At 39.2% G+C, this 25,948-nt stretch overlaps 1 protein-coding gene across 3 annotated transcripts in view; it reads right to left on the bottom strand.

The window, feature by feature from the left end:
* Positions 1-25,948, bottom strand: part of BTBD9 (BTB domain containing 9) — a 413,225-nt gene that overhangs the window by 330,621 nt on the left and 56,656 nt on the right. The window lies entirely within an intron of this gene.

Raw genomic sequence — 25,948 nt, 5'->3', positions numbered from 1 at the left:
TTTATCAAAAGCATTTTTCCCTACCTCCACTGCTTCTACGCCCATCCAAATCATCACCATCTTTTGCCTAAATTATCCTTATGACCTTTGCCCCTCTCTAGCCTAACCTCACCATGAGCATGAGATGGTAAGATCCCATGATTTGTCTGCTCAACACCCTCCACTGGCTCTCCATCTCACTCAACCAAGCCCCACAAACCTGCCCCCTTTCCGTTCTGACCCCATCTTGTACTATTTTCGCTTCTGCTCCAGTTCTAGTGGGCTCCTAACCATACGTACAGCACAGCAGAATATTCCCAAGTCGGGGCCAGGTGCTGTTCCTTTAGCCTGGAACACTCTTTGCCCACACTGGCAGGTTCCCTAATCTTCTTCAGGTCGTTACTCAGATGTCATCTTTAAAATGAGGCCTTGCCTATTTGAAATTGCTAATCCTACCCCATAAACATCTTAGTCTCTCTTCCCTGCTTAAACTTATTTATTTTGTTTATTGTCTGTCTCTCCCCATTAGAACATAATCTCCACAGAGACAGGCATTTTTGTGCGATTTGTATTTTGCCGAAACCTCAATGCCTACAGTACTCAGGTTGTTCAGATTAGTCCAGGATATTTTCACAGGGAAGGTGATGCTCAGTCATCAGGTGGGGTAAGTTCATTCTGGGCAAAAGGCAAATCATGTTTAAAGATACAGAATAATGAACTAGTATAGTATACATCTGGAATCCATAAGCAGTTTGGTTTTGGTTGGCTTAAGGTTTCAGCAGGAAGTGAGGCTAGAAAATAGAGGTCTAATACTTACTAAGCATTTACTACGTGCCAGGCATTGCTTTGATTCCTTTACACTGTTTTTAAGCAATTCAACCATCACAGCAATCCTTCTTGTACACAGAGGCCACTACTGTTATCTCCATTTTCAGGTGTACAAATGGAAGACAAAGACATTAACTGACTAGCCAAAGCCACTCAGCTAATAAATGAAAGGCAAACTTAAAGCCAAGCAGACAGACTCTAGAAAAGTACTCCTAACCATTAGACCGTATTACCTCTGTGCCAAGAATATCAGATTTCATGGTATAGACAAGGTTTTTTACACTGGGGAATAACAGATTAGTCTGTACCATAGGAAGATGACTGACTACGGTGCAGAGAACGGACTAGAGAAGGTCAAAGAGAATAGCGAGGTACAACCTAAAGATTCTGAAGGCGGAACTTAGGGCGGGAAGGAGAGAGAAGGGCGGGCAGGTCTTAGACCCAGAATATAGAAATTAGTAGGAGTTTTGGTAGTGTTATGGCTGAAGACATTGGAATTCCTGCTCTGCCATTTACCGTTCTCTCTGTATATATTTACATTAAAGCAAATCAAAAGCTGAAAGAAAATCAAAGTACCACTCTATCACCAGTTAGTTTAACATCCAAATACTACAAAGCAGGAATCTAGTGATGCTGGATTAGAACATTTGGCTTGGGATCAAAATGCAACTAAGGGCCTCTACAGTTCCTTAAGTTCAGCCAACCACGAGTACAGGGACCTGAAGCAGCGTCAATCACACTCAGGCTTCGTGCAGAGAGAACGAGAATAAGATGCTCATGAAATGAAAGTTTGATTACATGAAGTGATCTGGTTCAATTTACTACACTGCCCATAGGAAAGGATAAAGTATGAAAGCAGTCCTGAAGGAGAACCTGATGGCAGGAGCACCTCACTGAGGCAGGAAACCCTCAGGAGAGAGAACAAGATGGCAAGGCCACCCCAATCCCAGAGATAAAGGAAATGAAAGGCAGAAGACTCGATAGTTGTGTGATTATTCAAAATCCACCAATCTTACTCACTGGTCAGTACAGTCAGTGTCCTGGACTCTGACTGCTTCAATCAGCATATTGTTAATATATCATCACAAGGGGGAAAGAGCTACCAGACACTAAATGTGATTAAAATGAAGGGGGCAAAAGACAAACAGGATCAGCACACCACGGTCTGTCAATCTGAAAGTAAAATTAACTCCAAGACAGTGGTGAGGGGACTATAATTTTCACCCAATACTGAACAGAATTAGAGGGAACAGGCTGGTCACTGAAACAGATCCAAGAAAAAAGCTGCTGCCTCTGGCAGTGTTACCTCAGTTCTAGCAGCTTTAGGGCTAACATTTTGAGTGTTGGAAAAGAAAAAACCGGATAGACCTTACACCTCAGTTCCTACTAACAGAGGGGTGGGACATATGGCCTCTCCAGAAGATCAAGAACAAAATGTCTTGGGGCACTTGGGTGGCTCAGTTGGTTAAGTGTCCAACTCTTGGGTCATGATGTCACAGTTTGTGAGTTCGAGCCCCACGTTGGACTCCATGCTGGCAGTGTGGATCCTACTTGGGATTCTCTCTCTCCCTCTCTCTCTGCTCCTTCCCCACTCGCTCTGTCTCTCTCAAAATGAATAAATAGACTTTCAAAAAGTAATAAAGAACAAAAAGCCTTTTGAAAAGATTCTAGGGGTGCCTTGGTGGTTCAGTCTGCTCAGAGCGCAACTTTGGCTCAGGTCATGATCTTGCAGTTTGTGAGTTCAAGTCCCATGTCAGGCTCTGCTGACGGCTCAGAGCCTGGAGCCTGCTTCGGATTCTGTGTCTCCCTCCCTCTCTGCCCCTCCTCCGTTCATGTTCATTCTCCCTCTCTCTCTCTCTCAAAAATAAATGAAGACATTTAAAAAAATGCTAAAAGATTCTAGATAATGTAGGATGCTGTCTGGCATAAGAGCCCACAGTTGATAATTCTTCCATCCCTGAAAAAAACAGAGATGATGGCAAGACCTCCCATTAGTAATCTAGCTGAATGAGCCAACCTAAAGGATCTAAAACTGATCACTAAGCTATAGGGAAGACAAAGTTCTGCATCCAGTGGTTTTCTAGACTGTTCTCAATACTGGCTACATGGAAGACATCCAACAAAATATCCTGTTTACTGGTTTAGTCTTCCAAGTGTCAATTTTTCTGCTACAGAGGCTGACCCCCTCCCCCCTCATCCCCCATGATCCCGTTGGGAAAGCTCATTAGGCTTATCAAGGAAGTATGCTTTTGGGCTAAAGAAAGTTAATAATTTTAATACAGTCTACCTGCCTTTGAAAACATATAATGCCACACAAAATGAGAATTTACTAACACACATACTCACAGAAAACAGGAATATAAAAAACTCTTCCGATTATTTAAAAATCACCCACATACCTGATGTTGTTTCCTTTAGGATCCAATTGGGCAAAAATGATGGCACAATAACAGGCAAGGCCACTTTTAGATAATTATATTTAAACATAAATAAATTTTAAAAGACTTACATAGCACTTAATTTGGTGATTTGATAGTCTGGAAAATCAAAACATATACAACTTTCAAATTTTTCCATTTATTTTCGGTTGAAAGCCACAGTTTTTTGGTTGTGTTTCATTGATGCATCCCTGACACTTTATAAAAGTGACTGTTTCATAGGTCATAAAAGAATCTTTTGGCTTCTCATAAGCCCAACCGTCTTGCAAGGAGGTTTAACTGAGTGCTCCCTGTGCTCCCTGGACTTTACACTGGAGGGTTATATTGCTGGCTCCTAGGAGAGCCAGAAAACTGCAGAAAACAAGTGCACAATGAATATTGGTCAAATGAGTGAATGAAAAAAAAAAATGAATGAATGATGCTGCCAATGTGCGGTTTAGAATAGTTCCCTTGATCTGGGGGTGAAATCTTGGCAGGAATATGGAGTGTTTTATAGAAATTAATTAATTTCTGGATAGGACCTGAAGATAGCAGCACTGCTCTAACAGAGGGAGAAGACCTTGCAAGTTCTGAGGGAAAATCCTGGAGAAGACAGCCAACAAGACTGGGCACTGAGAGACAGAAGTGCCCCAGAGGAAAATACAGACAGCAGTGTGGGGTAAAGAGACTCTAGAAACTGGCCTTTCTTTGCCTCTCATTCCTCCATGCCCATGCCCTCCCTCCATGGCCAGGTAATTCCTTTAATCTTCATTCGCCCCACCTCCATTAAACATCCTCAAGTACTGCCTACATACTTCTTTTTCACCGCACTTATCAGTTAGAATTTTACATTAATCTGTGTGCCTGCCTGATGACCTAACTTCACTGCTGGTCTATAAGCTCCATGAAAATGGGGACCTGTCTACTTTTTTGCTCATCCCTGCTTACCATGTGCCCAGCACAGTGCCTGACTCATTCAATATTCTTCAATGAGTAAATGAAAAATAATGTCTAAAACAGATTTTTAAACGCATTCATGATGGGATGAATGATGTTAAACCTTTCCTTCTCTCTCCCAGTGAAAGCCTCAGAAAAGTGTACGTTGGTTGCTAATGCTTCTGTTGGAAAGGGCTCTTCTGGAGGAACTCGAAACTGCATGGAATTTCACATCTGGGCAACCTGATGCAGCACAAATTTAGCACATAAGGATAAAGGAGACCAAAGGCAGCAAAGCTGTAGAGAACTAAGTCCTGGGATTCTTCACATATCTTAGGAGAAATTTTGGACTTTCTAAGACCACAGAATTGGGAGTTTCAGGCACTCTTACCCAGACTGCATGGAGTGAAAGACTCCAAGTGACCCCTGGGTTATATATTTATTAACCTGGACCCTTAAAAGCTCATTTAGAAACATAAAGATCTAGGCAGAAAGAATATTACCTATGAGCTTCAATGGAAAAAATGACAACAAAAAAAACCCACAAAATTCAACAGAGGTTTAGAGAGTAAATGTAAGAAAAAAATAAATTATGGTTTTGAGACTATTTCAAACTCTCATAAATACTGCAAACTTATTACAAAGAAAATGTTTTTAGCAAATTCTGTTCCTGCAAGATCATTAAAACACACTATTATAGGGGCACCTGGGTGGCTCAGTCGGTTAAGCGTCCGACTTTGGCTCAGGTCATGATCTCACAGCTCGTGAGTTTGAGCCCCGCATCGGGCTCTGCTGACACCTCAGAGCCTGGGGCCTGCTTCGGATTCTGTGTCTCCCTTTCTCTCTACCCCTCCTCCGCTCATGCTCTGTCTCTCTTTTTCTCAAAAAATAAACATACATTAAAAAATAATAATTTTTAAAAATTTAAAAAACCACATTATTTATAATAAAGGTTATAGGACTGATCTTATACCTCATTTAGGCATCAGAGTAAATTATCCTAAGAATCAATTAATTAACTCATTCATTCATTAGCTAAGTCAAGATGCAGACCTTGAATGCCAAATATGGGCCAAGCACCAGACCAGGAACAAGAAACCAATTATTCAGACAGCCAAATGTAATTCCAACCAGATAATATACTTCTGTAGTTTTATAATATAACAGAAAACACCACGGTTACAAATCGCTTCATCACATTTCCTAAAATTTTACTATGTATGTAACATAATGCGAGGTGTGTGTGTGACAAAACAGCTAAAACCTGCCCTGAAGGAGCTCTTGCTTCAACATATACCTTTTTAAATTTTCTAAAATATTTTCTAAATAATCCAATCTAAGAGATTTATACTGATCAGCTAATTGGATGGAGGTTAAAAGGAAAAAAGTGAAGTAGACATACCAATGTATTTACCTGTTTTCTTCTTATAACAAACAGATGGTATACTTTGATGAAAATACATTCTTAATCATACTAATAAAAAGAAACCATATGGTATTGAAACTTTTCAGCTCTAAGAAGGTGAATCTCAGAGTAAAATCCTTGGACAAATATAAATTAAGATTTATGGTTAGCATGATATATGAGCTACGTGATTTGCCATAAAATGGGGGAGAAGGAGCCAGTCACACATGTCATACTTTTCAGTGAAAAGCAATCTCACAACTTTCAAGAGATTCATGACGTGTCCCTCACGCAGGTACTATAGACAACTCCACAAATCCTGCAAATGTTTTGTCCCCAGATCAAGGGACTTACCTAAACCACACAATGACTAATTCAACCCCTCTCAAAGGGATGAACTTTTCCAATAAAGAAAAATAAATTGAAATGCCAGCTACTTTAAATCAAGCACTTAACTAACATGTTGCTACTTACATTGCACAGATAAATATTCTGGCCTAAGTTCAAGGGAAGCATGAATGTAAACGGGGGTCATTACGAATGAGCTCTATTTGGAAAATGGTTTTAAGGCATACATTACTTTGCAGGTCTCCAAAAAAAAGAACCAATCTTCTGATTTTGCTCAGAACAGGGCTTGCAGGTTGTTGGAAGTTACCAGAAAATCAACTGTGCATTATACTTTCAACTGATATACGTCCTCTACACTAATTTCAAAACTCAGAAAATACTGAATTCACTGCCACTGCCACCCCCTTGGGGTATTCCATGGGCTCCAAGACTTTAAAAAAAAAAATCCGAAAAGGAAGACCATCTCCAGAAATAATGGGCATCCAGAACCTTGGCTGTAGTGAAAGCAGCCGGGAGGGTTCATTCGGCTCCACTCTTGCTGTTTCAGCTGAGCCTGCCAAGTCTATTGGTGGGCCAAATTAAGGCTGGTGAAGTTACAAACACGTTTTTCTTTTCAAATGGATTAGGAAGTTCCAAAATATCTGAGTCTGTGTAACATTAAAGCTATGGGCAATGTTACTGAATAGAAACAAAGACTTCAAAAACATAAATACTAAGGCATTCATTTCCCTCAACCGTTCCCAAACTGGAAATCTTTATTTAGGGAATGCCTTTTGATTTAATGAGTGACCTGAAGCCCTTCCTCCAACACAGAAGTGTAATCTGTTGGTTAGTCATTCTTCTGAAAGAGATTGTTGCTCATCAAGTTTCTGTCTCTTTGCCTCACTGGTTAAAAGACATTTTTACTTGGGATGAGTCACCCCTATCTCTAACTCACCACAGCAGTGTTTGTTGCTGCTGATTGTTACCAGCATAACTGGAGAGGAACAACATACAGAAACATAAAGACAGGTATATAACCCAGTACAGGAGGATCTCATTATTTGAGGACAACAGTTATATGAACAAGGACATTTAAAGTCAATTCACTTAAAACAGAGACCAAAATTTCACGGTGAATGTGAGCGTTTCATTAAGTTAAGGAAGTGCGAGGTTGAATACAAGTGTATTTTATCTTCTATTTCAGAAATAATAAATGCAACTCTGTGCTGACCAAAATACTAGTAGTAACAATTGTTCAATCAATACCATTTAGGTATAGTTTTTCTAACATTTCCCAACTAACTTTCCCAGCACAATTATAGTGACAGACATTCTTCCAAAAATACAGCTATCACCAAATTTCCTTTAATTTTTTATAGTCAGATCCTTCTCTAAAATGCCTAACACGTCATTATTCTGGTGGATTTTCTTTTCTGCAGTCGTTCACTGGTCTAACACTGCCAGATTTAATTTGCCAATGACTTTGCGTGCAAGTCTGGCAGTTCTTCAACATTACTTTTCTTGATTTCATTAAATCTTTATTTCCTGTATTTTTGCAAAATCTGCATTTGACTCTGCAATCGAGTACAATGATTTTACATCTACCCAACAATCACTGAGACACTGTAACTAACAGGATGGACAAGGAGAATATTCATCAGGAATGAACGTCTGAGTGGGAACTAATTTTACACGTGGACAGTTCATGAGTGAACATTTTTATGTTATAATGACTTCTGTTTCCCCATGAAACCTTTGCAACTATAAGGCATGAGATAATGTAGATTGAGATAACAAGGAGAGCCATATATGAAAGGCCACAGCCATCATAGATACGCTGGTCTTTGGGAACTAGAAATCTTCCTCAGAGGACTACAAGTATATTCCAGAAACACATCCTAACAGTTTATATTTTAACATTGCCTGTCTTCATGACCTATCATCAGAGGATAGACTGAATAAAATGATACCTAGTATGCATCGTACTCTTTGATAATGGAAATGATTTAATTCTGGCATCATTTGCTAAACCACAGCAGCAAAATTAAAATCTTGACTTATTAATTTAAGCATCCAAATGTATATCTGGCAGCTGTAAGAATCTGGATCTACTGAGGGTACTAAGTGCTTTTAAAAGATTAAAAAATATGTAGCATATGGTAATTATCCTTGTTCTAGAAAGTGAGTGAGTGAGTGTGTGTGTGTGTTGATTATCCTACAGGAAAAGCTATTACTTCAGAATCCTAAAGTCCAAAATAAAACAAAAATTTTTTTATCTATGAAGCCTCACAAGAAAACAAAGATAATGCCACAAGATGATAAACAGAGATGGAAAAGACAGCATTGTGTGTTAAAAAAGACCTTTAGAGTCAGACAGATCTGGTCCTCAATCTCAGATGCTGTGTTCCAGCTGTGTGACTGTAAGTTCATTGTGCTCTCCAAGTCCCACTTTCCCCATGTGTGAAATGCAATGGTTGCTTAGCTCCCAGTTAAGGAGAAATACTTAATGAAATACTCCAAAGTGTCTGGAAAATTGTGGGTAGTACCTGAGCTATAAACCATATCTTAGCTGAATAAATACCTCATTCTTTCAGGCATTATGACCGTAGTTTTTATGACCGTATAAAAACTTCCAGAAGTCTCTAATGAGGCTCTACTTATCTACAAAAACAAGGTGCTATGATATCATTATGTGGAATTTGTCAGCATTCCTTGATAAAGCCAGTATTATAAACAAAGCTCCTCCCCCACTAAATAAGGTCCCAGACCCAAGCACATACCTAATGAGCCTTGCAAATAAAAGTGAGTTATGTAAGTGAATGGATTCTTTGAAGCCAGATACACCTGGGTTAGAATCTTAGCCCTTTCTGATTTTGAGATCTTGGGCAAAGTACTTAACCTTTCAGAGGGTCTGTAAAATGAGAATAATCAAACCCATCTTTAAAAAATTATTTTAAGGGGCGCCTGAGTGGCTTAGTGGGTTAAGCATCTGACTTCGGCTCAGGTCATGATCTCGCGGTGAGTTCGAGCCCCGCGTCAGGCTCTGTGCTGACAGCTCAGACCCTGGAGCCTGATTCAGATTCCGTGTCTCCCTCTCTCTCTGCCCCTCCCCTGCTCACGCTCTCTCTCTGTCTTTCAATAATAAATAAATGTTAAAAAAATTTTTTTAAATTATTTTAAGAACTGAAAAAAGTAACTTATGTAAAAGCACCTAGTATTCAGAAGACTTCCATCTTTTTTTTTTAATTTTTTTTTCAACGTTTATTTATTTTTGGGACAGAGAGAGACAGAGCATGAACGGGCGAGGGGCAGAGAGAGAGGGAGACACAGAATCGGAAACAGGCTCCAGGCTCTGAGCCATCAGCCCAGAGCCCGACGCGGGGCTCGAACTCACGGACCGCGAGATCGTGACCTGGCTGAAGTCGGACGCTTAACCAACTGCGCCACCCAGGCGCCCCATTCCATCTTTATTACCAACACTCTACAGATAATGTCATTTTTAAAATAAGATATCAACAATTTGTATTTTAAAAGAACAAACTCCAAACCTCCAGAGATCAGTATGTGAGTCAGAGTCCTTCAGACCCACATTCCATAAGGTATATTTTAAAACACCTTATGATAGCAATAAAACACATTCCTGAGGTCTGTTCCAAAGATGTCATATCTAGTGGTCATGTCTTCTCTAAGATGAAAACACAAATAAGAAACTGATAAATCAATGGGATAATGGTCAAATAATGAGTACTGTTCAATGACAATGTTCAAAATAATCTTTCAATTTACCGAGCAATTGAAAAGTTTGCAAACACTGCACTGCCCTTCTAGGTACAACACAGGAAATGGCAAAAAGCACTGTGTGTATGTGCAGGCGAGGAACAGAAAGAGAGGGAGAGAGAATCCCAAGCAGCCTCAGTGCTGTCTGTGCACAGCCCGATGCGGAGTTCAGTCCCACGAAACGGGAGATCATGACCTGAGCAAGAATCAAGAGCCAGACGCCTAACCGACTGAGCCACCCAGGTGCCCCTCTAGACTTTTCTGAGTCTCTGCAAATACTCTCTCCTTTCTTGCCCCACCACCATCTATTGCACTGGACTAGTTAAACTCTCACCCATGCCTCAACCACCCATTTTTTCTGAACATTAACCTGAGAAACTGATTTCACCAAAGACAACCATACAAGGCAGATGGAATCTACCACTGGCAGATCATGCTTACCAGGCTCAAATAAACAGTCAAATAGACTCAAATAGACCCTCCCACTGTCTGCAACAACTACGAATTTCTGATCTTTCTCTACTCAAACCTGCAGTTCCCTTTCACCCACAGCTGATGTTTATTCCATATGCTCCATATGAAACAGAAGCCATCACATTGACACAGCCTGGAACTGGGTTTGTTCTTTCTCTTCCCTTCCTCCTGTTATACAAAATGAAGGTGCTTCTCATTCCTTTGACTATTTTTCTCTCTTCCTCTTCAATCTCTCTCTCTCTGATCCTTTTAATCAGCATTTAAACATGCTTTTGTACCTCTATCCTTACGGCATATCCACTTCTACCTTCCAACCTGTATCTTTATTCACCTTCAGAGCAAAGTTTCCCAAAAGAGTTATCCATTCTTTCTTTCTCCATTTGCTTACCTCCCAGAGCTTTTTCTTTTTTTAAAGTTCAACTGTAACTAAAAAAAAAAAAAAAGTTATATCAAGTATAACAAAAAATAAATAAAAATCAAATATCAAATATTATCTTTTTACTTTCCCTACCCCATCTTCATTTTCCTTAAGTAATCAATATTAAAGTTTGATGTGTATCTGTCCATCCACACCATTCTCTATGCTCATATAAATCCACACAGACATTTATATACATATGTAAGGTAGTTTGCTTGTTGATAAAAGAAGTATAATTAACACACTATCTGCATCATGTTGTTTTTCATCTAACAATATTTATGGAAATCCTTGTAGGTCAACTCATATAGATACAATTAATTGTTTTTAATTGAAATGAATTTCCTTCTTGACAGGCATTTTGGTAGTTTCCAGTTTTCAATGCTACAAATAATGCTGCAATAAGCATCCTTACACACACACAAGTTTCTTTGAATGAATTTTACTAGGAGGAGAACTGCTGCCCCAAGGAGTATGTGCACTGTAAATTTCATGACACATTATAAATTTATTTCTTTAACCATTCTACCCTGGCTTCCACCCCTACCATGCCAGCTGCTGCTAAGTGGGGCAGTGCACGCCATGTTGCCAGGGCCAAGGGATACTTCTCATTCCTCATCTACTTGATCTCGCAATGACATCTGACATCTTGGCCTGCCCCTCCTTCCTGAAGCCACACTTGCCTGCTTGTCCTTCTCCTGTTGGCTGCTCCTTCCTCGTTTCCTTGGTTGGCTTCTCCTCTCCTACTTGATCAAGTTCTGGAGCACTGAGACTCAGTTCTAGGTCCTCTTCTCTCCCTCTAGGCTCTATTGCATTCTCTTCTGAATGTTATCAACTCTCGTGGCTTCAGATATCATGCTCTAAGACAACAGCTCTTAAATTTCTTATTTCCAACTCCTTTTTCAGCTCCTAGCCTGTACATGGAACAACACTTCTTGGAATTCCCACAAGCTGAAGAACACATCTCAAATCCTTCCATTTCTCCCTAACTTCCCTGCCACCATTCTTCTACAAGCAACTGCCCTACCTCTCCTACTAAACTGTAGCAGAGGCCTCCCAACTGGTCTCCCACCCACCTGAACCTACTCCCCAAGAAGGACATAGGTCTTCAAAAAACTTAAGTCAGATCATGTCACACCTTTGCTTTATACCTTCCCCCAGGACTGTATATTTGCTAGCCCTCAGGCTCTTTAATGTGGCGCTGCCAGTCCTGAACAACCTGGCCACTACCTACCTCTGCCTCTCTACCATGTCACCACTCTCCAGCCACAATGACTTATTTTCATGTCCTTAGAAACAGGTCAACTTCTCTTCTCCCTCAAAGCTTTCCTGTCTCTGCTCCAAACGCTTTTCCCTTTTGCTTTGCCTGCTTAACTGCTAATCATCACGTAGGTCTCTACTTAAATAGCACTTCTCTAAAAGACCTCCCCTGACTCACCCGGCTGAAACTGTGTTCTTCTGTTATACTCCCAGTGCTCACTTGCGTCTTCCTTCTTTGCCTTTATCATACTTCCTTTACTTGTAATTATCTTGTTCTAATATCTGACTCTCCTGCTAAGCTGTAAACTCTACAAGGGCAAGAGATGTATGTTTAAGGCTCTCCACTGGAGCTCTACTACCTAGCACGGTACCTCTCATGTAGCAGGCACTTGGTAAGTATTTACTGAATAAATGAGGAAAGCATACTTAATTTCATTTGGGGAGATTAAGGAAGATTTCTTGGAGGAAATGGCATTTCAACCCCCTACATGAACGGACCAGATTTCAGTAGTTAAGAGATGAAAGAACATTTCAGAAAGAGGAAACTGTTTGAGATCAAATATTTGGTACTAGAGATTTTGTAATTCAAAATCCAACATAATCCTGCCACCACGCGTAAAATAAAAATCTTGCTATACCAAAGCAAAGCAGATGAACTCGCACAGTGTCACCATTTGTTTCCTAAGTACTAATTCTGCAACTAGCTCAAGCTGGCTTCCTCACAACTTCTGTACACCAATGTCATCCCACCTCCTGGCCACCTAGGTTCCAAGCTTTGAAGCTCTCTTTGACTCAACTTTTTATTATTCTTATCCCATATTCAACCAGTCTTTGAGTTTGAATGGTTTTTCGTTTGTCGTTCACACCTGTTCTCTTTCTCTGTGTTAACCAAAGACATCCTAATTCAAGCCCCCTTCACATATGGAATTACTGCAAACTTCTAAATGAGGGTTTCGCAACCTCGGCACTGCTGACATTTTGGGTGGAATAATTCTTTGTCACAGGCGGCTGTCCTGTATACTGTACAGGCCCACGAGATGCCAGTAGCACCCTGCCCCTCAAGTGTGGCTGCCAAAAATGTCTCTGGACATTGCCAAATGTCCCCTGGGGGGGGTGAAAAATCACCCCCAGTGGAGAACCACTTTCCTAGATGACCTCAAGAAAAAGCCCTCTAAAATTACCCAGTCAAAACTCAACTCATTTTTCCAGGCCAACTTAAATTTCGTCTTTTCGATGAAAATATGGATGCTTATCAACAAACAGATGCACAACTGTTTAACTTTACAAATAATCAAAAATCTGCACACTAAAACAAATGAGAGCCCACAGTTGCTTATAGGTTTGACAAAAGATTAAAAACAATGATAATGCCCATTGTTGATAAGGCTGTGGAGAAACTGGTAGTGTCATATACTCCTGGTAGGAACAAACTGGTACAATGTTTTTGGGTGGCATTTACCAATAGGTCTTGCATTTTAAGATGATCATATCCTTTGACTCTGCCAATGTGAAGAGATAATCAGATAAGTATACAGACTAGAGTGTTCTATAACAGTAAAACTGAAAGCATTCTAAGTCCCTCAGTAGGAGACTGTTAGGTAAACAACAGTACATTCAGAATACTGTGCTTTCACACTCAACAATAGCCAAATTATGGAAAGAGCCTAAATGTCCATCAACTGATGAATGGATAAAGAAATTGTGGTTTATATACACAGTGGAGTACTACGTGGCAATGAGAAAGAATGAAATATGGCCCTTTGTAGCAACGTGGATGGAACTGGAGAGTGTGATGCTAAATGAAATAAGCCATACAGAGAAAGACAGATACCATATGTTTTCACGCTTATGTGGATCCTGAGAAGCTTAACAGAAACCCATGGGGGAGGGGAAGGAAAAAAAAAAAAAAAGAGGTTAGAGTGGGAGAGAGCCAAAGCATAAGAGACTCTTAAACACTGAGAACAAACTGAGGGTTGATGGGGGGTGGGAGGGGTGGGTGGGTGATGGGTATTGAGGAGGGCACCTTTTGGGATGAGCACTGGGTGTTGTGTGGAAACCAATTTGACATAAACTTCATATATTGAAAAAAATCAATCAATCAATAAATAAAAAGAATACTGTGCTTTCAAAAAGGATAAAACAAAAAAAATAATGAATATAAATATATACGTGCAAGGTTTCAAAATAGTATATGCGCCATAATACCATTTTTATAAATTACACGTTTACGTACCGTGATACACAGAAGAAAGACTCAATGAGTATTTGTCAAAATATTAACAAAATTTTTATCCTCAAATTACATTTTGAATGTATGAGAGGAACTGTTAAATCTTCTTTAAAAATCTCTTGGAAAAGTCCAGCTTAACGAACTGTACTTTAAAATTTTCAGTTTACTTAAAGCAGGTTTATACATTTATTTGCCACCTTTATTTCAGGCAAGTATCCTGAGTTGGAATATTCTGTTCTGAGCCATATTTTTGCCCTAGAGAAATCAACGGTAAAAAGGAAGTTTACAGAGAGAAATATATTTTTGTGCATGACAGCTTACCGGTGTGATGCATCCATGAATCATATTGAAAATATGTCCCTTGAAATCAAAGAAAACAATATGTTTATACAAAGAATGTGCCCCAAAGTTCTCCAATAAAGGAAAGTGTTTAATCAAAATATTTGTTGACAGCTGGTTAGTGCCGATTCTAAAGTAGAAAAGAAAATCAGTGTCATTGTAGTCTTTTGTTTTGTGTACAAGAGCCGAATATGCAAATTAGCCCAAAATGGAGACTCATTATCTGTTTTACACTTCAAGTGTGATTTTAAGCACTGTAGGTATATATACACACACACACATCCAGAATACACATATATCTCAACAAACCATGCACATCATCTGTTCAGAACTGAGAAACGCATGCATGCTTCTACAACATTAAATGGAAGGCAGATGGTAGGCACTGATCAACAGAAATAAAATAAAATCCTTCTAAATCCCACTCCCTCTAACATTCCTTCCAATTTTTTTCTTTACAAAAATATCAAGCAGTTCTTCATTACTGTTGATTTGCAACTTCAAAATTACAATAGGCAATGCAAAAGAGGATTTCAGAGAGGGAAAAATGTCTTTTGGCACAGCCTCTCTTTCATAGACTTAGGCAAGAGATAACACTAACTTTGAAACTCATAGCATACTGTAGTTTTATCAGTATCTAATGTGTAAATTAGCTCTTTCTATAACTGGAGCTTTAGCTTTCAAAATACATAATTACTGATCATTTTAGTCTGCATCACATTTCTTTTGCAGGGTGAAAAGAACTAAAACAGCTGTTACATCCTAATAGCTTCCTAATGTGCACAGAATTTCTATGACTATTAGAAATTAAACCTACAGCTTCCTATCAGGCAGAACATATTCATGTGTATATATGACCCACATTATTTGGAAGAACAATTATTAACTTATGAAATTATAATTTGAAACATAATGAAGTAAGACTGTTCAGGAAAATATTACAGCTCTTAAATGGGGTCAAAGCCGCCAGTCCACACCAATCAGTTCCCCCACCTTTCCTCACATCATCGATAATGTGCTTTGGGCTGAAGGGAGTCCAAGGGTACATGCGACCACCATTCTTTGCAGGGTTCGAGCCCTCTATTTTCATATTGGGAGATGAATTTTTAGAAGGTGAACCAAGTTTGGCACTCTGCCCAGAATTTCTGGCAGCAGACAAGCAATCTGGTTTCACTTCTGGTCCACTCTCCCCTGAGCCAACCTTGTATCCACAGAAAGCACCCTGGTCTAGGGAACTTGTGCCATTTATAAAGATCACTGAGAAAGCTCTGATGGTTTTATTAACCATGGGGCTTGTACATATAGTCCTCTTTGAGCATATTTTCTGTGGAAAGAAATATTACAAAAACTAGTTTCCTAGTATCTCTAACATTGAGGAAAAAACAGCAATGTTAAAAGGATTTTTCCAGAAAAACAGATTATTATTCAGGCAACTTCCTTCAGGAATGTTAGAAGGCTAAAGAGATTCAACAAGATATCTGATGAGCAACTACTACCAAAGGAATATACAGTGAGATCCAGGAACTACAATACAAAATAATTAGAGAGGCATACAACATATATTATGTAATTAATGGCTGAATTGGGTGATTTAAGCTATAAATGTTAAAAGGTCAGAGCAATCACTGCCAGGCCGTGTGGGGTGATGTGTTGATATGCACAGGCCTAACTCCCCACTGAGACTATTATTAACTACTTGACCAATATCTTCTTTATGTTACCATTTCCTAAGTAAACAAGAGTAAAAATGGTTATATAATTCACAAATAAATCTGTGTTTAAGTTTTTTTTCTGATCTCCAAGATCTGAGATCTAGGTGTCCTTCCCTCTTCTTGATCTTTCAAAAAGCAAAGTCAGTGAAGCTTTACTCCATTGATACCATGCTCTTATTCATTCTGGAAGCTGTGCTGGAGGTCCTAGAAACTCTTTCCCACCATTTCCATTAATTCCTGGTTTCCTATTCCCGTCCCACAGCTCACCTATGCTGGAGGCTCCTCACTCATATTAAGAAGCCCAGAGTCCCAGATGGCTTTGTATTCTATTCCCTCCTTGCGTTCTACTTGATAGACCCATAATCCCATGCCAAGTTGCACAGTACCTGGCCTCCCGGTTCAGGATTTCCTAAGTTCCATAAATAAGTGTTGGGAACACTGCAGTACCAAAACAGATTCCAAAAGAAGATCTCAAACAGGAAAGCTGATTTCCTAATGTCCATTTCCTTACATGCAGCACATACTCAACAACGAAATACTTACGAAAATGTATTCTTTTTCTAAGCAAAAGACACACTGACTCAAATCCTGGATCCAAAACAGGAACTTTTTCTCTGCTTCTTGGGAATTTTTACTCTTTTCTGAATATTATTTGTGAAAATTAACCTAATTTACAGTTCTCCCCAGGGAGTCTTCTAATCTCGTTGAAAGACATTTAAAAAAAGAAAGAAAGAAAGAAAGAAAGAAACTTTAAATCAAACCAAGTCCCAGATACCTGAAAGAGTTATACAAGGTCACATAAAGAGAGAAAGATTGTCATTCATGTACATGTCTCTGAGCTTAGGGAGGTATGGGAAGATAGAAGGTAAACAGACGATTTTGACTGATGAGACAAAATAAGGCATTTTTAATAAGAACCAAGGATGAAGCTAAAGAAGCAGAAGGACCAAATGATGAAGAGTCTTGAGAAGAGGGTTCAGGTTTGGCCAAGTCCAATGCAGACTCTGCCTTCGGCAAGTGTCCTGCATACAGAGAACATCCTTTCTCCATTTGTCTGCTGGCTCAATCCCTTGGTCCTTTATGACTCAGTTCAAATCCTGTCTTCAGTAGGAACCCCTATAATGATGCTCTTGCATACCCTATCTATTCCTTTATCATTGCACCTATTGTATTTTACTTTGTCAGTCCTTGGAAGGAGAGCAAAAACTGTGTCTAGTTCATCCATTTATGCCTGACACCTAGACTAAGTGCCTGCAATACAGCAGGTATTCAGTAAATGTTTGTTAGATGAATGTCTACACGAATAAATCCTGTAAGTAACAGAGCAGTGCTGAGGAGACTGAAAGCATGAGAAAAAAGATTTTTGATGCTCAACCAGAGAGGTACTATCTGAACTTAATCCTGGACCTAACTGCTTGGGGAGCAACTATTAGTGCCACCAAATATAGTTCTTGCCCTTCCAGAATTGAAAAACAGACAACGGCTGTTTGTGACAATAACAATAGGTCATTAGTATTATTAACATCATCTTATGCAACAGGCTTATTAAAAGGCAGTAATTTATATTCTAAAATTATAAAATAAAATGCAAAAGAAAAGGACAACCCTGTTCTGTTTTCTCATATTCCAATTCCTCTACTGAACACACAACAGTTCAACGTGTTATTACTCTTTAAACAAAACAAGCAAAAAAAGCCTGGATGTGATTTAATAACTTAAGCACAAACAGTCATGTCTCCAAAGTCTTACTGAACAAAACACAGTGGTTTTTTTTTTCTTTTGGCCTAATAGGAGGACTGTAAGTCAAAATAATAAATAGAAAATTTCTAAACTTAAAAAAAAAAGTAATTCAAGAGAGAATCCATAATATATGAAGTATGTTTCTAAATACACTGGACACAAAGCAAATCAGGAGTTAAGAACATCAGGCTCCCTATTGTAATAATAAAGGCTACAGTGATCTTATTGGGAACTAAGGGGCCAGGGAATTCAAAGCTCTATTGACAAACTGACAATAAAGGATTGCTACACTCCCTTTGGCACATTTTAAAAGAGAAAACTTCCCCAACTGTTCATCATCATCCTCATCCTCATCCACATCGTCAGTGGCCTTGTCGTCTGAGTGGCTATGACCCCCACGAGCAGAACAGAATGCGGCCACACCGGGCCCTCTCTTTCGGCATTCCTGGAAACTGCTGCTGCCCCAGAGGCAGCAAGAGCTTCTTCGGGGCTTCATGTCTCCTCCTACGCTAAACCAGAGCTATTTCTTTACCTCATATCCTACAAAGGCAATGTAGGGCCCTGATGTTAACTACAGTCAGATGGGACCTGCAAATTTAGCTTCCCTAAGGCTCAGTTTCCTCGTTTGTAAAATGAGGTAGTTAGCGGTATTTTCTCTCGTAGAGCTACCGTGAGGATACACAAGGTAATGACGTGGCTGGCCCAGAGAACATGCTCCTTCACTGTTAGACTGTCCCTTCCTGTCTCTCCCGAGGTCCTGTAATCCTGTCTCTCTTTTCTTCATCCTCCTTTCTTTTGCTCCCCGATTCCTTATAACTACTTAATGGATCTATCTCCTTTGAGTTACTCTTTTATTTCTTTCAAAATTCCAAAGGAAGATTAAAAAAAAAAAAACCCACCTTATTTGTATGAAACTGATAAATGTACTACAGAAGCCCACATAGCTGCTATACTTTGCAGATGATGGGTCAAGAGCTGGCTGCTATCTACAGACTTCACACATAATGTTTCATGTGAGTTGAAAGACTTAAATAGTACAAATAGTTTCACATGTTATTTCACAAATATTTCACATATTTATTTCATAAGTCACAGACTTCAGAACAATCTATGTATAAATATGGTTTTATTTAAAAAACAAAAAACAAAAAAGCAATTTCAACCTCTTTGGCCTCAAGTAAAATTGTTATGATTTAGTGACACCATGTGGCTGCACTTTGCTTTGCATTCTCAGAAGAAAATGTTCCTGCGTGCAGGTTTGCTCTATACTAGTTCAATTATGACGTCAAAGTTGTAGGTACAATTCACACTAAGTATGCACTAATATGTTTCCTTTTTTAAAAGTGAAACTATTCCTTTCTTCCCTACATCTGGATAAGGCATTTCTTGAATTCTGAAGATGCCAATCACATAAAGAAATAAAGCCTCAGCATAATCCTAGCTACAATTCTAAAGCATCCCGGTGAACCAATGAGTAAGTGCCTTCCTCGAAAAGTAAAGGAATGTATCAGTGCCCAGTTACAGAAGCAGGGGAAAACAAGAGAGAAAAGAAAGAAGACATGCAGCTTTTGTATAATGTTAACATGGTTGGGAAAGAATGCTTCCATAAATAGCAATGTTTATTTTCTCATTTGTTTTATGTCCTATAGATCTATAGCACTCTGTGGGTACCATAATCTAATGAAGATGGGTAAAAAAAAAAAAAAAAAAATACTGCACCTAATGATGGCAGAGATGAGGAGGGACCTGGAATGTATGGTAGCAATAAAAGAGATTAAAGTGTCCTATGTGAAAAAACAGTGCAGTTTTAGTATCCCTCTAATGAGGCCTCCTACAGTAGACCAGTTACTCCTGAATAACAGTCAATGTACACCAAAGAAAGGCTAACTATCTAAAACAATGACCAGAAAATATCACTCCTTTCATCTCAAAGAATACCCACCTCCCTGCTCAGGCCTTCTCTGACCACCTTTCTAAAATACCCTCCCCAACACCTCCCCTGGACCCCGGTCACTATCACAGTACCATCTTCACAACACTTAAAATGACTTGATGCATTATCACTTGTTGATGTTGGTTTCTCCCAAATTCCATGACAGCAGAAACCATGGCAGTCTTCTGCAGGTGTTATGGCCTCGGTATCAAGTACAGTGCAGAGCACAAAGTAGAGCTTACTGCAGAATGAGTAAGTGATGAATGAGTGAATGAATGAAAGAACTGATGAATAAATGAAGAAAAATCTATTTTCTTAGCTGGTGAAGCATGCCTAAATTTCTTGTTGTAAGTGAAAGTAGAACAATTCTAGTGAGATATTTATCATCATTTATGGCCTCTAATGTGACCACTGAGACCAGAAGACAGGCCGGCAGATGCTCTATAACATCCTTTCTTTTTTCCAGGACACATTTGGCACTTTATAATATCAAAAGGAGGGAAGGGAAACTACAATAATTACAACACTTTCAGCAATAGACAAAGAAATCAGTGAAACAGAGTGGAGAATATGCTAGAATTTAGCATATGATAAATATGACTGTTCACATTCATGTGGTAAGGAACAATTATTAAATAAATGGTCTTAGTCAACTGACTATTCCTACTGAAAATACACACAAAAAATATTCTGGCTGACTTAAATATCTAAAGACAAAAATAACAAATAGTAGAAAAAGTTTATAAAAATATAATATTCTTTGGGGCGCCTGGGTGGCGCAGTCGGTTAAGCGTCCGACTTCAGCCAGGTCACGATCTCGCGGTCCGTGAGTTCGAGCCCCGCGTCAGGCTCTGGGCTGATGGCTCAGAGCCTGGAGCCTGTTTCCGATTCTGTGTCTCCCTCTCTCTGCTCCTCCCCCGTTCATGCTCTGTCTCTCTCTGTCCCAAAAATAAATAAACTTTGGAAAAAAAAAATTAAAAAAAAAATATATAATATTCTTTAATGCTAGAATAAGAAACACCTTTTCTAAACATGATAGCAGACCACCAGGGATCATAAAAAAGATTAACAGGTTAGACTACTTAATGTATATACATATGTATGTATGCAGGTATGTATGTATTTTTTGGACTTCATTTTTTAAAAAGTGAAACTCTATATGGCAAAAAGTACCAGTAAAACACTAAAAACTAAAAAAAAATTGTACATGACAGGCAAAAGGATGGCATATGTGTGTGTGTGTGTGTGTGTGTGTGTGTATACATAGATATCTCAATGTGTATATGTCAATATATCAGAATAAGTTCTCCCAAGACAGAAAAAGATAATTGTGTCAGAAGAAAAATATGCAGAAGACAAAAACAGGCTTTTCACAAATGAGAAAGAACAATGGCCATTATTAAAAACTATTCTACCTCATTGATGATAAAAGAAACCTAAATTAAAATAAGTTGTTGCTTTTTTTTTTTTTTTTAATAAATCAAGGCTCACAATGGCAAAATGTTGACAAGCTTACATTGGTAAGGACTCAAAGAAACAGCACTTTCATGTGTTATTGGTAGAAATTGGGTACAACTTTACCAGAGGGCAAGCTTTATCAGTATTTAAAATATGTCCTACATTATAATTTTATAATAAAAATGTCATGAACAAGACATTCCCATTTCTTGTACTTAAAAACAAAAGGGGCCATTTGGAACTATGTGGATGGAACTGGAGGGTATTATGCTAAGTGAAATTAGTCAGTCAGATAAAGACAAAAATCATATGACTTCACTCATATGAGGACTTTATGAGACAAAATAGATGAACATAAGGGAAGGGAAACAAAAATAATATAAAAACAGGGAGGGGGACAAAACATAAGAGACTCATAAATATGGAGAACAAACTGAGAGTTACTGGAGGGGTTGTGGGAGAGGGGATGGGCTAAATGGGTAAGGGGCACTAAGGAATCTACTCCTGAAATCATTGTTGCACTATATGCTAACTAATTTGGATGTAAATTAAAAAAAAAATTTTTTTTAACGTTTATTTATTTTTGAGACAGAGCATGAATGGGGGAGGGTCAGAGAAAGAGGGAGACACAGAATCTGAAGCAGGCTCCAGGCTCTGAGCTGTCAGCACAGAGCCCGACAAGGGGCTCGAACCCACGGTCCGTGAGATCATGACCTGAGCCGAAGTCGGATGCTTAACTGACTGAGCCACCCAGGCGCCCCATTTGGATGTAAATTTTAAAAAATAAAAAATTAAATTAAAAAAATAAAAAATAAAATAAAATTACAAAAAAAAAGGGGGGATGCCTGGGTGGCTCATTCAGCTGAGCACCTGACTCCTGATTTCATCTCAGGTCATGATCTCACGGTCACGGGATTGAGCCCCGAGTTGAGCTCTGCACTGAGCATGGAGCCTGCTTGGAATTCTCTCTCCTCCTCTCTCTCTGACTTTCCCTTGCTCACAGGCATGTGCGCGTGCTCTCTCTCTCTCAAAATAAATAAATAAACTGTAAAAAAAAAAGAAGAAGAAGAAGAAGAAGAAGAAGAAGAAGAAGAAGAAGAAGAAGACAGAAGCCCCGTTTTGTGTTAACTGAGGTCATCCCTCTGGTGCCACATTCCTGTCAAGCCACACCCTTCTCAATACTCTTTATGGCCTCATCTTCAGTCACTGCTCCTCCTGACTCCTCCCGTGTCTCTGACCAGCCCGTACAGAAAACACACCTGCCTTCTAGTCTTTTCTTCTCTCTCTTCACAGGCATACCTGGGAGACGGTGCTTGCAGGCCTGCTATTCCTTCCCTCAACTCCCAGGTATGGCCCCAGGATCACCTTGGTAATTCCAGCTACTAGCTGCCTGCAGGCTCTAAAATCCACCTCTACCCATTCACACCCACATTCTCAAGTCCTCTCCTATTTTAGCACTGTTGTATGGCTGCCAAATTATTAGCACCATGTTGAGAAACAGCCAGAAAGTTTTTTAAAGCACTCCATATTTGCCACTCCTTATTAGTGTTTTTTTGTGCAGTCCTTGGCTCCAGCATCTAGGAAAGATGTGGAAGGGCTTGAAGAGAGCTTACTAGATAGCCAAGACAATGTAAAGGTTGGAGAATTTATGGGTAGAGCAGAAATTGCCTTTTCCTGAGAAAGAGGAAGCTGGTAAGACATAACGTGGTTCTGAGTGCATCTGAAAGATTATACTAACGTGGACAAGTCAATTTTCTTCATCCCTAGGTGGGGGCTGAGCAGGGGGAGTTATTAGTCTAGACTTTGGCTCTATAGAACAGTCCCCACTTAATCTACAGCACATTCCTAAAAAAGGGCCCAGAAGACAGAGCAGATCATTCCCTCCACTCACTATTATGGTTGGAATAATCACTCTGACTTTGAAGCCTGACATTATCCTTATTGCCACTAGATAAAGTCTACTACATTGACGAAGTGAAGTGCTGCTAACTGAACTACATTCCACATGATATATATAAATGGCAAATTTTATGCCATATATATTCTGTTACAATAAAACATGTTTTACCAAAATGAAAATACATTAAATCCGTTAGAAACACACCAATACGCAGGTTATGAGATAAAGAAAACCATTTAAGGCATGTTTTGGACTCCTATGTATAGACTGGCAATATGGAAAAGTATTAAGAAGACTAGGCTCCTGAGGTCAGGAACAGTTTCCTCATAGTGAGAGCCCCCATGGCCAAAGAGGATGGCAAGAACGAATCTCTTTCTCTGAAGGTCAAACACCAGTTGAGAGCCTCAAAAATTAGATAGATAGATAGATAGATAGATAGATAAATAAAAGCAATTTAAAAATAATAAAAATAATAAAAACAATAAAAATAAAAACCACTACTGACCGAGCCTCTCCTTTGGGCCAAGCACTGTACTCAATGTTTGTACATATGCCGTGTCATCTAACTCCCCACAGCAGACCTCATAAATGGTGTTGTGATATTCCTGTTTTTTTACTGGTGTAGAAAACTAGGGCTTGGAGAAGCACGGCTTAACGAAGATCACCATGCCAGTATTCAGTGAAACCAGAATGTGAGAAGAGCTCTATCTAGCTCCACAGCCCATGGTTTCTATGACACAGCACTGATTTCCGTGCAATCCAGCCAAGACTCAGAGAGATTCAGTTAGTCTCACACTCCCCAACTCACAGTCTCCTCTTCCGGGCATATAGTTGATGTAATCTTTCATCAACACCTGGTACCCATATCCTTCAGGATTAACCTCAAAATTCAGTTTCCTGATGAAAAACAGGAAGTTACCTCTGCAAACAGTACAGAACCATGTACCACTCCGAGACCTTTCAAGCACTAATATATATTTTAACAAATACGTGGATAAAAAGTGCCAATGAATGTATATACATATTAATGCTGAATCAATTCTCTTCATTACGCAGTCAGGGCCTTGACCCCACGAAACCTGTGCTAACATTTACAGAGTACCTACTGCATACGAGGTCACAGTCTGAGTACCATGCAAGAATACTGAAAGATTAGAATCCATACTCCTTGCTTCCAAGACTTTGTAATTTTAGTATCGGAGGCAAGACAAATACTCAAAGGACACCGAAAAACAAAGGTGACGTACAAATGTGCAAATTAACTAAATAACGCCAAGTAATTTATATGTACCCAGTAATGTTCCTGGAAGATGTGTATTTAGAACATTGTTTAGACAGTCAATAAATGAGTGTGAAGATAAGAAACACCAAGTATAAGACATCCTTGGATAATCAACTGAGACTTAGTCTTAGGTTCATTTTTAAAGGCTACCAAAATTCCAGTCTATTACAAAAGGCAGTTTATAAAGGAATGTAGTAATTAATATGTAAAAGTGGTTATAAATCTTTTTAAATTTATTTCTTAACTACTATGGATATCAAGATTCTTTCCTTGTCTTGTTATCACCATCTCTAACACCATCTTTGCTCAGTTTTTCTTGACCAGGGCTGGGAACTGGCTATACCAAGACAAAAACCAGCATCATGAATACAGCCAAGCTCTACAACACATAAAAGCTACATCAATAAAAAGCAAGGCCACACAGAAGAGACTAAATAAGGAAAGGGGAGTATAAGTAATACCCATTAGTAAATAAGGTGAAGTATATTTTCTAAAAGCCAGAGATGGCGAATGAAGGCATAAATCTCCCTCCACACGGTGGGAATTTCCGAGTGGGTAAAGCATACAGCCTCTGTCATGGCTACTATTATATTCATGATGATTTGTTCTGGGAGTCCAGTTCCTCTTGTTTCAAATTAAATGCAACCCATACAGTCCTTCAGTCCACATCAGATGCTTTGGTTGCTATGTTGCTTACTTTTTAATCCAATACAACCATAATACCTGAGTCAATGCAGACTCAATCTTCTCCTCCAAGTTGGGGCCCCTCTGTCACTCTCAAAGTATCCCTAGGCAGCTCTGAGACACAAAATCTTCACTCAATTTCTTGTCCTTCTTTTTTTAATCCATTCAAAACTCCTGATAAAAGAGCAACTGCCAGACCTGCAACACTTTAGTCTCTCTTTGGGGAAATGAAATTGATTTCCTTCATTTTTACACAAGAGGATCCCTGGGTAACAATATTGTGTCTGGTCATACCCATAAAAAAAAAAAAAAAAAAAAAAAAAAAAAGGCAACATTCTTTACTGTACCAGAAGGCGGAGAGCTTTTGTGGAGTTCCTTTGGTGGAGGTTAAGAATTCAGCCTGATGCTGTTAGGTCCTAAGTTTATTAAGTATAAGGGTATCTTCTGACCTGGAGAGTAAGTGCTATTAGGCACCCCCATCTGCTCCAAATCAGTCAGCTGGGGTCATGGATGAGGGTGGGGATGGGAGTGGGTAAGAGGCCAGAACCACATTGCTCCTGGTTTACACCCCCAAATACCTTTCCTTCTCTTCTTGCCACACCTGACTAAATGAACCAATCATTTTCTGCTTTTGATCTTTTGACTCTAAGATAAGGAATACCTGAGGGCAATTTCCAAAGGGAAAATTACAACAGAAAAGAAAAAAAACAGCAGAACTTTGGGCACCACCTTTTCCAACACCCAAATTCATTAGTTGTATAGGTTTTACAGAATTCAGAAGGTTTAAAAGATGGCCTTAACCTAAAGGAAGAATATGAAATATTAGAACAGTAGCTCATCAACATT

This window comes from Lynx rufus, unplaced genomic scaffold (genome assembly GCF_022079265.1).
Source record: "Lynx rufus isolate CCGP_SWC_20201006 ecotype Redwood Valley unplaced genomic scaffold, mLynRuf1.p SCAF_6, whole genome shotgun sequence".
NCBI lineage: Eukaryota > Metazoa > Chordata > Mammalia > Carnivora > Felidae > Lynx > Lynx rufus.
This window is presented reverse-complemented; position numbering and strand designations above follow the sequence as displayed.